We start from the raw sequence: 16,122 nt of genomic DNA, 5'->3' as shown, positions 1-16,122 counted from the left end.
GATCCTTTTTGACCCACCTCCTAGAGAAATGGAAATAAAAACAAAAATAAACAAATGGGACCTAATGAAACTTAAAAGCTTTCGCACAGCAAAGGAAACCATAAATAAGACCAAAAGACAACCCTCAAAATGGGAGAAAATATTTGCAAATGAAGCAACTGACGAAGGGTTAATCTCCAAAATTTACAAGCACTATTACTTTTATACTAAGAGACTTCAGCAGAGAAAACATTTTAAAAGGATGAAAAAAAAATGCCTTTTCTCTGGAGGCTTTCAATCATCCTTGAGTAATTTTAGACCAAGATATTTTTGGTAGCATCCTTGTTTCCATCTTTTTAAAACTTGAACTCCAATTCTTTTGTTAGGGAATGTGAGGGTTTTCAAGAAACAAAAAGAATAAGGAATAATCTTTATAGTCATTGACTCCACACCTTTCTTCTACAAAGGCACCTCAATCCCAAAGAGGGTACTGGCCTCACTTGGGATGGTCAATATCAGAGTGGAAAGAGGATCTCAGGTGTATACACACCCCGCCCCCCGACGGACAGCCTCTGCTTCATTACAGCTGCAGAATACTCTGACTTAGGTACAGTTATTTGTTAACACTCGATGCTGCCATCCAGATATACACAAACCTGTGCCAACAAACTCTTTCCCTTTTTAAAAAGTGCCCCCGTGTCAGTTTTCTAACTTCCATTTCATGGATTATAAAGAAACACTGAGAATCAAAGAATTCAAATTATTCAAACAAGGTTATTGTTCCATGAGCGGCTGACACAGGACTAAACAGAAATCACCAGACTCTAGCCAAGTGCTCATCCCTCCCCTCCATTGCATTATCCCTACTGAGTGAACAACACAACTTATACAGATGTTTCCTTGCTGTCTCTCGGTGAACAAATCAGCTTTTACAATTAGAATAATGAAAATATAGAATTGGAACTTGGAAAGAGCCTTAAAGATCATTTCATTGAAAACCTTCCCCACCCAATGAATTATGTTTCCGAACTCTACTTGCTAGACCTTTTTTTTTTCCCTTGAAGAAGGTGGTCTTGATTTTACATAATAAATACCTTCTCATTTTTGTAGGGCTGGGTAGTGTTATGAAAATTTCAGTGCTAAAGAAATGCTAATTCTTGGCAATTATTCTCTTGTTTTTACTGTAACACTTGTATGTATTAAAACCAAAGATAAATCTTTAAAGAACAGTACACCATTTCGACACTATGTTCCTGAAACGTTTACTAACTACATATAAAATACCTTTTTTGAATTACAAAGAGAGATTATTGTATATAACTGCACATTGAAATATGATTATATATGAAATAATAGTTCTCTTGTCTATTGTTAGTTTTTCCTAACTTTAAATTTCCTCTAAAGAACTCCAGGAGGAAACTCCCTTGTCATATAGTAGCCTGTCATACTTATTTTGTTTTGGTGGAGAGTGTTAATCACATATTATATCCCAGTATAATAAGATTTAAATTGTCTAGTTTGAGATTTCAGATCACCAAACAATCCTTTCCTTGTTACCAGAAATAAGTACTAGATATTTTAAGCTCTGAGATAGAAATGTTTAACAGTATATAATTCAAAAGACATTCTAAAATATCTATAGCGTTTTGAGAAATTAGTTACCTTTTGGTTGACCGATTATATCCGTGCAGGCACTTGCAATGATAGAAAAGTCTTTTTGTTGCTTTAACTCTCTTTTCAGACTGTGATTATTAATGGATAGTGGCTAATTGTTTTCAAATTTACTGAGGCCTATGATCATATGTTAGACAAAATTTGAAATAAACAGGCTTGGTTGCTACAATTTACTGAAATTCAGGAAGTAGAATGTTACATTGGAAAGCGAATGGCCTTTAGCCCAGACAGACTTGGGCTGAAATCTTAGTTACAGTGTTTACTTACTGACCTTGGGGGCAATTCGCTGAACTATTCTGGCCTTGTGCTTCCTCATCTGTAAAAGAAGAATAATAGTATTTACTTCTCAGATGTCCTTTCGAGAATAAGAAGTAATATATGTAAGTTAAAGAGAGTTGACAAAATTGTTATTAGAAATACTAGTTTTCCATTCACAACAATAGTTTAATGAGTCATAGGAAGTCAGACTACTCAAATCTTTAAAGGTCATATCTGTTTTCTTTAGGCACTTATTTAAAAACAGATTCACTTTCACTTCTGCCATTACATTCATTATTAAAAACATGTCTGACTATCTCACCTTTTTCAGTAAACAAATAGCGCTAACTGTAACACATCAAATTATTTAGCAGTGAATATAAATCAGCACTTATGATTTATTCAGTGTCATATGTTAGCACGGTCTCAGTTACTTAGAGCCTCCATCACTTATTACTGTCTCTCAGTGAAAAAGCTTCTAAGAACAAACACAACAAAAATAGATCTATTGTCAAATCAAGATGAGAGCTTATTCGAATTCATTGATGAAAATATAATGTCATTAAACTACAAAGATAAACAACCTAGCTTATAAACTGAGAATGCCAGTAGTTTTGCTCCCTTTGTCATTTGTATTTTAAATAACATGAAACATTTTAAAATATTGTGTAATAATGTATCACCTGTCACTTGAAGAACTTCTGTGTTCAAATTAGTATGGTGTTTGATACAGCATTGAAAACAGCTTTGTAGAAATGTTTTCTGCTTCAGAAAATGCCATGATGTGCTTATAACTGGTTGCAGCAGAAGAGAATGAATTGGTTCTAGTTTCTGTATATTTTTACTTGTTAATAAGTTTCTTAATGGTTTTTTTGTATGTTCCTGCTTTCATCTTTCTTCCCTATTGCTTAACCATATTGTCGGCTATAAAACAAAACATTTTATATGCCAGCAAATGTAGGATTAAGAAGTATCATGAGAGAATTTTAATATAGCAACTGTTTGGCTAAGGTCACGCCACAGTGAGATGCAAAGCAATACATAATAAGAAAAATCACTTAAACATAAGAAAGTTATTAATAAATCAGGAGAAATCAAGTGTGCGGGGAAAGGTTAGATGTTATGTATTCTGTGTTCTCAGATACATGGTTTATTACCTGTGTAACTGCTCTGCCATGTAGGATATGCATTTGAGCAAACACTGTAAATTATTACAAAGTATATACAGGAAAACCTCTTCATAATCTTCCCCCACTTAACAATTCCCCACATGTAGAAGCCCCTGACTTACACAGATGTGATCCTCTAGGAGCGGGGCTTAAGCCAGACCCATACTAACCCTCCGCATTCAATCCTCAGCATTATATTAATGACGCATGAGAGTTTCATGTGGGATAAAAATGTGAGCAAGAGGACCTCAAGGTGCAAACAATCTAACAGAGGGAAGGGAAAGTCAACAGCTCACTGCTGCCACTGCCGCAGCTACTACCACTAATAAAAACAAGAGAACCTTCCCTTTAGCAAAACATGACTTTGAGCAAGTTACTTGTATGAACCTCTGTTCCATTATATGTAAAATATGGATAATAGCTGCTTCATGGAATGGTTTTGAGGGTTAAAGGAGATATATATAAGAAGTATTTAGCATTGTGCCTGGAACAAAGAACTCAATGAACAGATGCTATTTTATGTATTGCTCTTGTTACTCATGTTAGTTTTATTATTGGAGGTATAATGACACATTCAAAAAGTCTTTATTCCCATTTTGCTCATAGACTAGTTGGTGCATTAAAATATGCAGACATGTTAAAAAAGTAATTGTACCATACATTATACATGATAATTATAAATGAATGCCAGATAATGTCTTAAAGATATTATTTTTATATACCTATTTCTCTCAAAAAATAGAGTTAGCATGATATTCCTGTTCATAAAAAGACCAAAGAGAAAGAAAAATATGGTGTGTCCTGTTTCACCTTCCATATTGGCTATTAGACCCATTTCTCAATACAAAGGTTATAAAAGATTCTAACAACTATATGTCCAATGTAGAAATGTCTAAATATAAATGACAATTTTCAAAAGCCATAATCAATCAAGAGTTAATAATCAAAGATACACAAGGACCAAAGTGCGTGCATAACATATTAGAAATATTGGTAAACTTATCAGGTGTGGCCTTCTCTACAGCTTTTAAAATGCAGTTATTGAATGTGTCTGGTTGGCTGTCCTTTGTCTCTTTGTTAACACAAAGAATTAAAAGCTGCCATCATTGTAACTTTTGTCCCTAACTTCATGGTGTTAATAACAATGGTCACCAGCAAGACAACTCTGACCTGGACTGACAGCTGCTATGACTTGAATGCTTGTTCTGGGTTGAAGGACACTGATTCCAGGCCTGTCAGCTGAAACAGAGGCAATTTTCAATTGCTAAGCAGAAAATGATCTACCCATTCAATAATTAGTTAGGACACCTGGGGATGGGATGATGGCAAAAACCACATCTTATTGACAAGTCATCGTTGGGTTTGAGGCAGAAAGAGCTTCGAAGGCTTGGAGGCTCTTACACACTTGAGCTCATTCTGACCCAAACAAGTAAATGAAGAAAATAACTAGGGATGCTAAGGGTCCACCTGTCCTCACAAGTGCCACTCAGATATTTAGGCTGAAAATTCCCCTCAAATGATAGAAAATAATATTTTCAACCTTTTAATTGGGGCATTTCCCTTATTTATAACATATAGAGAAGAGAAAATTAAATATTACTACTAGAATGCTGAAAATATTAGGGGCATAAAACTTTACTTTGTTCCCTAAGTTTCTCATTTTCGTGATAAGTTACATACGTTCCTTTTAAAAATACAAAGGTGAAAGAGTAATTAGGAACCTTTATTTTTCATACTGCTTATATAAACTGCACTGAGGTTTTTAAGAAATCTGACACGCTATTGAGGATGTTTACTAATATACTGAGTGATAAAAATTTTGATAAGCTACATTTGTGTCTTGTTCATTTTGACTGATTACTTCATTTATTTATTTTTGTTTTGATGGCGGATGAGAGGAGGGTTGGTTGGATGGTTTTATTGATACAACCAGAAGAGGAAGAAGTATAAAAAATTAAGAATGTGCAAATATATGCACAGACATTAATTTTGAGGAAAAAAATGCTTAATTCAGTCCTTAAATATCTTTTCTCCACTGGGGTAAAGATATCCAGTAATTATGTACTGCACAAGAGAGCTATAATCAGTACAGAGCTGAAACTTTTTAAGCCATACCTCTTTAAATATGACATTTTAGCACCATTATTGTATCAAAATAATGTGTTAAAGTATTACTTTTGAGAGACTGGAGCTCCTAATATAGTAAATACAGCCTTGGTTTGCAAGTATTCAGAAGAATGTAAATGATTATATCAACTTTAAAAATGTGCCAAAGATGTAAAAGTGGCTCAGAGATTTGTGGTTAATTTAATTGGGACATACGAGAAATAAAGTGGCATGCTGCAAAATGTGGGGACAAGATTGACAAAGTATCTTTAGCAAAAATATGTGAGTGGTCAAAAAAACTAAAAATAAAACTACCGTATGACCCAGTAATGCCACTCCTGGGTATATACCCGAAAAAAAAAACAGAAACAACTAATTAGAAAAGATGCATGCACCCCAATGTTCATAGTAGTGTTATTTACAATTGCCAAATTGTAAAAGCAACCTAAGTGTCCATCAACAGATGAATGGATAAAGAAGCTGTGGTATATATACACACAATAGAATACCACATAGCCATAAAAAACAATGAAATTTTGCCATTCACAGCAGCATGGATGGACTTGGAGGGCATTATACTAAGTGAAATATGTCAGACAGAGAAAGATAAATACTGTATGATACAACTGATATGTGGAATCTAAAAAATTACAACAAACTAGTGAATGAAGCACAAAAAGAAGCAGACTCACAGATACAGAGAACAAACTAGTGCTTACCATTGGGAGAGGGAAGGGGAGAGGAGCAATATAGGAGTGGGGGATTTAAAAAAAAAGGTTACTGTGGGATTATATAAAAATATGTGTGTGAAACTTTTGAAAATTGTAAAGCTCTACAGAATTTAAAGAATCTTTCATTGAATAATAAAATAAAATAAAGTAAAATAAAATAAATATGTAAGTGGTGGTAAATGTGCTAGTACTGAGGTTTTTTTTGTCTCCATTAAGAGTTCACAGCCAGGAAAATGAGATCACAATGCAATGATGTCAGGTGATATGATGCTGGTTTCTCTAGAAACCATGCTCATGTGGAGTCTTAAAAAGGAGAATACAGGAAACAGGGGCTATTATTGTTTCCCGCACTATTCAGAGTGGGAGTGGTCCTATTTGCTGGGATGAACTACTGGATTCCTTTGTTTATCATTGAAAAGGGGCACTAGGACCATGTAATACTATAATACCAGCCCAAATGATCCTCTTTACATCTTGGATTATTTTGGTTTTTCATTTAGATTGCCATGCAGAGATCAGAATTTTCTCCTCAACAGAGAGGAAAAATTCTAACCACTTTGCAGTACAAATCTTATTTTAAGAAATTGGAATTTGAATAAATAGTATTTTATCAGATAGATCGATTAGTGAAAATCAGTCGTGTAGGCCCTATGTACAAAACTGAGGACAAGACACTGAATTTTGATCGCCCTGTATAGGTACAATGACATGAGCAAACACTTCCACCTGTAGAGACAGCTGCTTTATATTTGACAAGCTCTTAACTATGACACAGAGTAGATAATTAAAGTGATTCATATTTGGTATTATATACATAATGAGCCTGAATTGAGTATTAAGCCAAAAAGTAATAATAATAAGCGTGTGTATCTGTTATTTATTGCTCCTGTTACAAAATCCCTTCCAAATAGTGGCATAAAACAGCAATGACTGGGGCTTCCCTGGTGGCGCAGTGGCTAAGAATCCGCCTGCCAATGCAGGGGACACAGGTTTGAGCCCTGGTCCGGGAAGATGCCACATGCCGCAGAGCAACTAAGCCTGCGTGCCAAAACTACTGAGCCTGCACTCTAGAGTCTGCAAGCCACAACTACTGAGCCCGTGTGCCACAACTACTGAAGCCCACGTGCCTAGAGCCCATGCTCTGCAACAAGAGAAGCCACTGCAATGACAAGCCCGCGCACCGCAACAAAGAGTAACCCCCACTTGATGCAACTAGAGAAAGCCCGCGTGCAGCAACGAAGACCCAATGCAGCCAAAAATAAAATAAATCTATTTAAAAATATGTATGTATAAAAAAAACAGCAATGATTTAGAATTCCCTACAATTCTGTGCATTGGCAAATTTGGACAGTTCTTCTGCTGGTCTAACTGGGGCTCACTCATTTAGCTGCAGTGATTGGGTGACTTGAAGGGGCTGGAGAGTTCCAGGATCTGTGGTGCCTGTCGTTTGGGGCACCTCAGTCTCTTCCACACGGCCCTTCCACCACATTCCACTGATTGAAATCAATCAAGAGGCCAGCCAGCCTAGCATCAAGGAGTTGGAGAAACAGACCCCACCTTCTGATGGTAGAAGCAACCACATGGCACTGCAAAGGGGAATGGATACAGCAATGTTTCTTCACTGGAGGCATAACTCATTCGCAACCCTTTCCAAGGCATTTTGTTCTAGTAGTTCCAGTTGCGCCCTTCACTGCCTGCCCAGCATCTCAGCTCAGTACTTTCCTAAGGATTCGTGTAAGATCAAAGGTGGGGAAAATGAGAAGCAGAGGGCAGGAGTTATGGCAGTAATTGAAGAGTTGTTTGTTGTTTTAAATCCAAATCTCTTTAAAAATCATAGATCTGTGTTGACCTTCGCATAGAACGAACTCAATCAAATGTATCAAAGGCTTTAGAGAAAAATAAACTCTAAAAAGTGTTCCATAAAGTAAGGAATGTGGGGAAATAAATGCTTATTGTAAAGCTAAAATACAAAGTTTGAACTGAAATACACTTACATCTAACATGGATTTCACAAATCAATGCTTTGTGCAAACCTCAGAATACCAAAAATTGTCCCAGCTTCCTTGTTCATGCTTTTATTGTTTCTGTTTAGTAACAAAAACATTTCCCAGCTCTAAATAAAAACTGGTTTGCAACAGGAAAAAATTTCAAAAAAGTTTATTTTCCATGTTATTATGATGAGACAAAATTTTTTCAAACTGTTTTATAAACAGAAATAAATAGCAGATATGATAGTTTTTTGTTGTTGTTGAAACTGAAAGAAAAAATACGAAGAAAGAAGCGCACTAACTAAATTTCCAAAGAAAAAGAAATATTAGGGATCAGGGAACCACTTAACAGTAGCTAAAAGGAAAATTGATGGCAACTGAGGTTCCTAGGCCCCTGAACAACTTCTGCTGTTCTGTCCTTTTTAAACTTCAAACAAAGGAGATGTTGTACCCCTGGGAAACTGCTGCTCAAGAACCTACCATGGCTTCCTTTGAACCAATAAATCAAACCCCTCCTTGTGGAAACATAAGAGCCTCTATATACATCTCCCCCTTGGAAGTATCCAAACGGGTCTGTCGCAGCTTGCCAGAAGGAGCCCCCGTCAGTTTAGGCAACCATCTTCACACTCAGCATCCCTCAAGTTCCCTTCCATCTACCTACCTGGGCTAGCCCTGCGCCTCCCTGGATTATGTCCAAGGCCCAATCTCATTTCCTAGTTATTCATATCCTGTGCATTCAAGATCTGCTCACCTGGAACATCTTCTATTAAACTCTATCCAACTATTCTAGGCTACATCAACGTTCCCTTCTCCTTTTCCCTAGAGAACTTTTGGAATTGATCACATGCAATAATAATTATTAGAGAAACAGCAACCGCTGCTACATTGGGTGCTGCTTCTGTGCTAGGAAGGTGGGTGATGTCCTATTTTGGTTTTCCAGCATCTGCTCTTCCTCATCCCTGTTTTCAGTTGAACACTGATCTTGCCTATTGTGTACAGTCTAGAATTGAGGAAAATTCCAAGAGACTGTCTTCTGATACAAAGCCCAGGGGCCAGATCTTTCTCTCCTTATTCGAGTACCTCACAGGAAATACGCATACACTTCTAGTGATGCAAGGACTAGTAGAATGGCCAGAAGTCATTCACCCCAGTGGTTGCAGTCACCAGTATAGTGTCCCAGCATCCTGTCTAGGTCTATTCAGCTGTTTTGCTTCTGCATCCTGCTTCTTGTTTCCTGGAGATTCTTGGTTCCTGTCATCCCTTTACCTGCTCTGGACAGCCTTCCATTAATTCTGCGAGTTCCCTGAAACTTTTCAATACATTGCTTTTCTTCAATGAGCCTGAATTTCTTTCAGCTATTTGCAGCCCAGTCTCATGGTATAGCTACACAATGTAGAAAGTATGGATGCAGCAGTTATAATCCCGAGGCACAGATACAGGCCAGAGAAAATCTACTTTTAAAATTTTCCTATAACTGCACTTAATGGCTATGTTTTTCAGATGGTAGAAACCAGTTTTAGTTAACTCAGGGCAATCTTAGCCATTTCAGTGTTTCTTCATTCAATTTAAGATCTCACCCTGCCTGCATTCTCAGGGTTGCTTCTAGTTCATGGGGCTTATAAGACACAGGCTGGTCAGTAAGAAGCTGCTGTCTCTCCGTACTTGTCACCTATCCATGCTGGCATCCAACCCCATGCCTCATTTCCTTTCCAGATTCATGGCCATCGTTATGGGCTGCAATATGTCCACCCCTCTACAAAGTCCCAGGTTGAAGCCCTAAATCTCAGTACCTATGAATGTGACTGTAATTTAGAGAAAGAGCCTCTAAAGAGGTGATTAAGTTAAAATGAGGCCATTTACATGAGCCCTAATACAATCTGGCTGGTGTCCTTATTAGAAGAGAAAATTTAGACACAAAAGAAACACCAGGAATATGTGTGCACAGAAAAAAGAGCATGTGAAGACACAATAAAAGGCAGTCATCTGAGAGCTATGGAGAGAGGTCTTAGGGGAAACTTAACCTGCCAACACCTTGATCTCAGACTTCCAGCCTCTAGAACTGTGAGGATATACTTTCCATTGTTTAAGCCACCTAGTCTATGGTGCTTTGTTATGGCAGCTCAAACAGACTGATACAGCCATTGCTATAGGTCAACTTTATATCAATGCTTTTTGTTTATATAAAGTTGTTAATTCTAGAAATCCTTGAGACTTTTATATTACTAGGTTGGGGTCAATTTGAGTCTGGCGTAGTGTTCTGTTCAGAGTGTCCATCTAATAAATGCTTCTTTAATAATTGGTGCAGAACATAATTGACATTAACTCATGGTTTGCTGCAGTCAATAATAATTTGTTAAATTTTCTTTTACCTTTTGTTTTTGAAAGAAATGAGGAAAAGAAGAAAACCAATTTTCCAACTGAGAAATGAGCAAAATATTGCTGGATCGCCAACATCTGGTATCATTTAAGTCTGAACTGGACAGAGGAAAAGAAAAAGAATACATGAGAGGGAACAATCCTGTATTTCCAGGGGAAAAAAGGAGATGACATAGTTCGTCTTTTCAGTGATTAAACACCTTCCATTTTCACATAGCCTCACTGCAAATAGAGAGTTTATCTTCCTTCAGTTTTTGCATTTCACTGTCTAGTAAGAAACCTTAAAGGCCAAAATGCTAGGATTCTATTTTCCCAGAATGATGCCAAGTAAAGTTTCCTTAACCCTTCCAACTCTTTAACAAGCTGCTCTCAAAGGCTGCCATTGGTGAAAATGCATGAAATTCAAATGGAGGAACTGGGTGGTTGTTCTTTTTTTCAAGAAAGTAAGAAAGGAAAGAATGTCCTTTCTAGGTCGATGTATATGATTACCAGGAAATTTGAGCAAATTAAATCAACTTGTGTTGGGAATACAGATGTTGCAGGTAATAACTCCCATGTAAATCAGTGGTGAAATGACTGTTGTTCCTTTACCTTTTCAGCATTGTAAAAGGGGTCAGAATTCAGTGTATTTGCAATGTAGCCACATGGATGCTATATAGAGAAATATGAATTTCATAAGTGCCTCCTAAAAACTGAGTTGCACGAGCCTTAGGCAAGCAGGATAAAGTGCCACATCCCTTGGCCTTGCAGCACAGGATCCTTCACCTGAGGTACAGAGTTTAATGTGGGCTCATTCATAAGTGTTTTCACTCTAGCCAGCGACTTAATGGCCCCTTTGTGCAATTATGATACAATTCCTTGTTCTCTATGACTATACTAAAAAGCTATGAGTTATAAACTTTATAACATAGTTATAAACTTTATAACATAGTTATAATATTGACACTAAAATTTAAATGAATGCACTAAGGCTAGAAGTTGATTGCTATAGAGATAGGTCTATCTCTTGGGGAAAGCTATACTATGAGAGTTAAAATGTCAAATGTATGGGACAAAAATGGAAGCATTACTTTTAACTAAGAAATCTATTTCCTGTAACTGATGTTCCCAATGATTTAATCTCAATTTCCAAGTGATCTCAGATACCATGTGATTAGCGTATAGCAGGTAATTCTGGGCAAGGAAGTGCAAATTTTAAGACATTGCAGTTATTAGAAAGGAAAGAAGCAAGTAAGAGTTTGGCTACTGTTCTTTAGGATTATGTATCTATCTGTACATACACATATGTGTATATATATGTACATTTATATATATTGTGTATATACACACATGTAAATGTATGTATGTTTACATATACATATATGCATATGTGTGTGTGTGTGTGTGTGAAGGGTGACAACTCTCAGCAAATTTTAAGTTTTCCTGGGTAATAATGGCTTGTATATGTACTCATCAGTTGTCTGTTCCTTGTGGGAGAATAGAATTATATCTAATAAATGGCTGTGGGTTTCCCAACAAAAATGCTCCCTTTTCTACCCCACAGACTGAGAGAAATCATGCAGGAGGACATCGCTGAAGCCTGTTGGCTGGACTGAGCTATTAACATGGAATCTCGGAACTAGACAGGCTTCCCCATCCAGCCCTTGCAGCCCTCCACATCCCTAGGAGCACAGCTTCTGGGGAAGCAGAGGAACCCAGCCCTGACAGCAATTCATTCCCCGGTAGATGGAAGGGCTGAACAAAGCATGCATCATTTTCCCGAATTTTTCAATCAGATCAATCACTCCATCTTCCCGGGAATGACTTTAGTAAAGGAGTGGATTTCAGGAGTGGGGCAAAATGCTATCCACTTTTAAGAGCCATGATTTATTAATGCTGCAATGAATTATGATATAAAAAAAGTGGACACATTCTTGAACAACTGCATCTTTAGGTCAGTCACATGCCATCTTACAGGACAGCCACTGAGACTTCTGATAGCTCACCCTGTAGCAGGAATACAGTTGATTGTTTTCATAAGAAGTGCTGGTTAGAAAAAGAGTACAGAGAGAGCCTGACTGTGGCAAGGGCTATTGCTACCCATCTTTGTGTCACAGTCCAGAGAACAGTGCCAGGCACTCATGAAATGTTTGCTGAACTGAACTGACACACAGCATTGCTTCTGAAAATAGACCTGTAATATTGCATAAGTGCGTGGCTACCAACAATGGTGGAAAAAAGTATTAACTTGGGAGTTAGACCCCTGTGGTCAAGTACAAGCCCACTATGTGCTAGATGATGACTTGGGCAAGGTACTTAGCCCCTCTGTGCTTTAGTTTCTTCTTGTGTAAAATTTAGATGTGACAGTATCTACCTCAGAGGTTGCTGTATAGACTACTGAGGTAATGCAGGCATGACATCATAACTGGCAATGGTCATTTTATGAAAATTTTATTTTATAAAATTTTATCACATTTTATCAAAATATTTTAATGAAATTATAAAATAACTTCTGAACTATACACACACTTAACAAAGACTGTTTTCCTTAAGGTTCTTTATCATATGGAAAAGTATTTATAAGGACCTATGTAGATGGTAAGAGAATAATATTTGATGCTACTATGGCTTTACAGAGCCCTCTTTCTCTAAAGAACCCATATGATGTTTTAATTTTTTATATATTTATATTAATAATATTTGGCCATATATATTCCACTTTGCTAAATGTTGCAATCAGTGGTTTCAGTCCTTTGCAGCAATTATGATTTATGTAAGTATGCAGACTAGGTAAAAATCTAGAATGGAGAACCTAGTAGTATATGTAACAAACTGTGCCCACAATTTGTTGCCTATGTTATTTAAATTATATTTTAGAATTTTGATATTTAGATTTGTTCGTTAGTGATAAAATAATTTGGTATCCATTTGTCTATAAGGAGGAACAGATTTTGCATAGATTGGAGATTGGTTAAATTATAATGATCTGCAACAAAATCAGAGTAGAATTAAGTTTTGTAACTGGTAAAATGATGCCTGAAAAATAGGGCAGAGGATAATACTCCTGAAAAGGAAGATTTTCAGGGAATGTCCTGGGCAGCAGCAGCCAGAGTTAATCACTGAGCACACATTCTATTAAGGGCTTACTGCAGACTGTTCTCTCCTTACCTGAATATGCTTTGAGCTCTGTCTGAATCTCTTTGAGGTCATTTAATACTATAATCCAGATATTTGTTTTCATGTTTCACATTTCCCTTAACACTTCTTGGTTGTCCTTTACTTTCACAATCAGGTAGGATGTCTTGAGAGACGCTTGTTCTATAATTAGTGAGAAATCTATCTTTTCTTCCACTAACTCCGGGCTGGGGGCTTGGTATAAATTGCATTTTTTCCTGGTAAATTATTTCCTTCTATTATAGTTTTCTGTTCACTGAATTATTGATTCTACTCTGACCAATTTCTAATGACTGCTATGCCCTTTTTCTGTACTATGTCCTACTACACCAACACTATCATAAGGATGGATTACTCAAAGAGATTTTTCTGAAATTTTAATTTAATAAGAGGGATTTTAGAATGTTGACTGACTACCAACAACTGAAATTAGAATACTGCCATCCTAAGAAGTCAAGAGCCTTCTCTCTTTCTATGTGTCAATCCTCAACCTCCATGCTTTTTTGTTCTCCTTTTTTAACTTTTTTATGTCAAGTAACTGGCTTTCTATTACTCACCCCAAATAGGTTCCATCACAGCATCTGAATAGGAGAAAACTCATTAGGTCCTCCATTACATAAATAGCTATCTACCCCTGCATCTAACACCTCTGCAGTAAATACACTGGAAGAAAATAAAAACGGAAAATAACACTTTCCTGCTAATGATTATCAAATTTTTAGACTCTCTTACCAACTTCTGAATATAGAAAGGCAACAATGAAAATGTATTTTCCCCTTACTTACAGAGTAAACCCTCAGAAGTCTAAAGTCTTAAGTTACTGTAAATTCTGTACATGAGTTATCCTTGTACTAGACTGTAAGATCCCTGAGTTCAGCATTCAGTTTTGACTAATAGCTGAATAGACCATAGTATATCAAAAATAAGCCAATATGCCTAAAAAGTAAGAGTATCATGTAAATACTTTGGGTCTTCAATAAATACATTCTGAATGAATGTCAGTAGAGGTTACAGAACACATTGAAAATGGAAAATTTATACTAATATAGTTATGCACTTATACCTTGATAAACTAAAATAATAATAAAAAGATTTGAACAACAAAATATAGAGAATGTGGATAGTGGCTGACTCAATACTTACTGTGTATACTCCATAAGGTGAATAGATAGCTGGGTTTTGAAGTGCGTTCTTTGTGCAGAACATCCTAATGGGTGTCATGGTGGGATTTTAAAGAAAAAGGCAAGCATGGCTGCTTCCCTCATAAGCCATATTACATGGAGATGATAGTGGAAAACATCACAGCTGGGATTTCCACATTAGTGGGTAATTTATCTCACAAAAGCCGACTGAGAGGAAGTAGTAGAGGCCTCTCACTGAATTAGGCCAGTTGTCTTCATTACAGTGATAGCATAGCAGCTTAACAATGAAGACACTGAGGTAGAGAATAGGATGATCCTTTTGGCTGGATTCTTAATAGCAGGATATTAAGAATCCTGCTATTCTTGCTGGGAAATTACATGCTAGCACATGGAGGGCAGCACTCCCTAGTCATGCTAATTAGCTCTCAAACACAGTCATTGAAAGGATTCCTTTTTCCACTCTGTATGATGATAAAAGCAGAATCAAATGTCACATTTTCTCTATTTTAGACCTCTCCCATGTAATATGTCACAATAGAAAGCTACTCTTCCATATCGTCATTGATAAGAAAAACAAGGCCATGCAGCAAGGAAGACTCATTTGGGTCTACTGGCTCTTGAGAAAGAAGGAAGATCTGGGGGCTATGCACCCAGGCAATATCTATGGCAGAGAGTTAATGGTCTTTCTAAACTGGGTCTAAGGGAATTCATGGAGCAGTCTAGTCAAGCTGGCTCTGCAGGTAGGCCCAAGCAGTCTAGCCAGGGAGTAGTAGCAATGGAGATTTAGATGCTGTATTAGTTTGCTCGAGACTCTCACTTTGGTTTGAGCATGGCTATCTTCTCCCTCTGTGTTTATCTGTACACATGCACACCTGCTAAATTTCCTCCACTTATAAGGACACCAGTCAGATTAGATTAGGACCATGCTAAAGGTCTCATTTTCACTTTATCACCTCTTTAAATACCTTATCTCCAAATACAGTCACATCTGAGGTACTGAGGGTTAGGGCTTTAACATGTGAATTCTGGGAGGGACCCAAATAAACCCATTACAGATGCTATACAGCCAGTTAATGGGAAAGGTGGAAATGTAACCTGATTCTTACCTGTGTGATAAATTGATAAACTCCATACACCAGAGAACATTTATTCAAATAAACAGTAATCTACTCAAAATTTGAAATCCTGTTTTCATGGCATGGACAGTTCATCTCATTTATCTGTAAGAATTCCATCAGAAGTTCTTTCAAATGATTTTGGGAAAATAAAGTTACTCTCTAGAAAGAATATAGTAGTTTTGGGAGATGACTCTGTAATTTTTAATAAATAGTCTGCCTAATAGGTCACTATAGGCAGAAAATTCAATATTACATCTGTACAAATTTCTAATTCTAGCAGAAAACAATAACATTTTATTCTCTAGGTAAGAATTTTAAAGAAAAAGCAAAATTTAAATTTTGCAACAGGTATTTACTGAGTACAACTTTGTAAGCAGTCCTATACGCGGTGGTATATAAAATGAAGCGGGAAAACTTTATAGTTTAAT

This window comes from Physeter macrocephalus, chromosome 20, assembly GCF_002837175.3.
Source record: "Physeter macrocephalus isolate SW-GA chromosome 20, ASM283717v5, whole genome shotgun sequence".
Lineage (NCBI taxonomy): Eukaryota > Metazoa > Chordata > Mammalia > Artiodactyla > Physeteridae > Physeter > Physeter macrocephalus.
Note: the sequence above shows the minus strand (reverse complement) of the source record.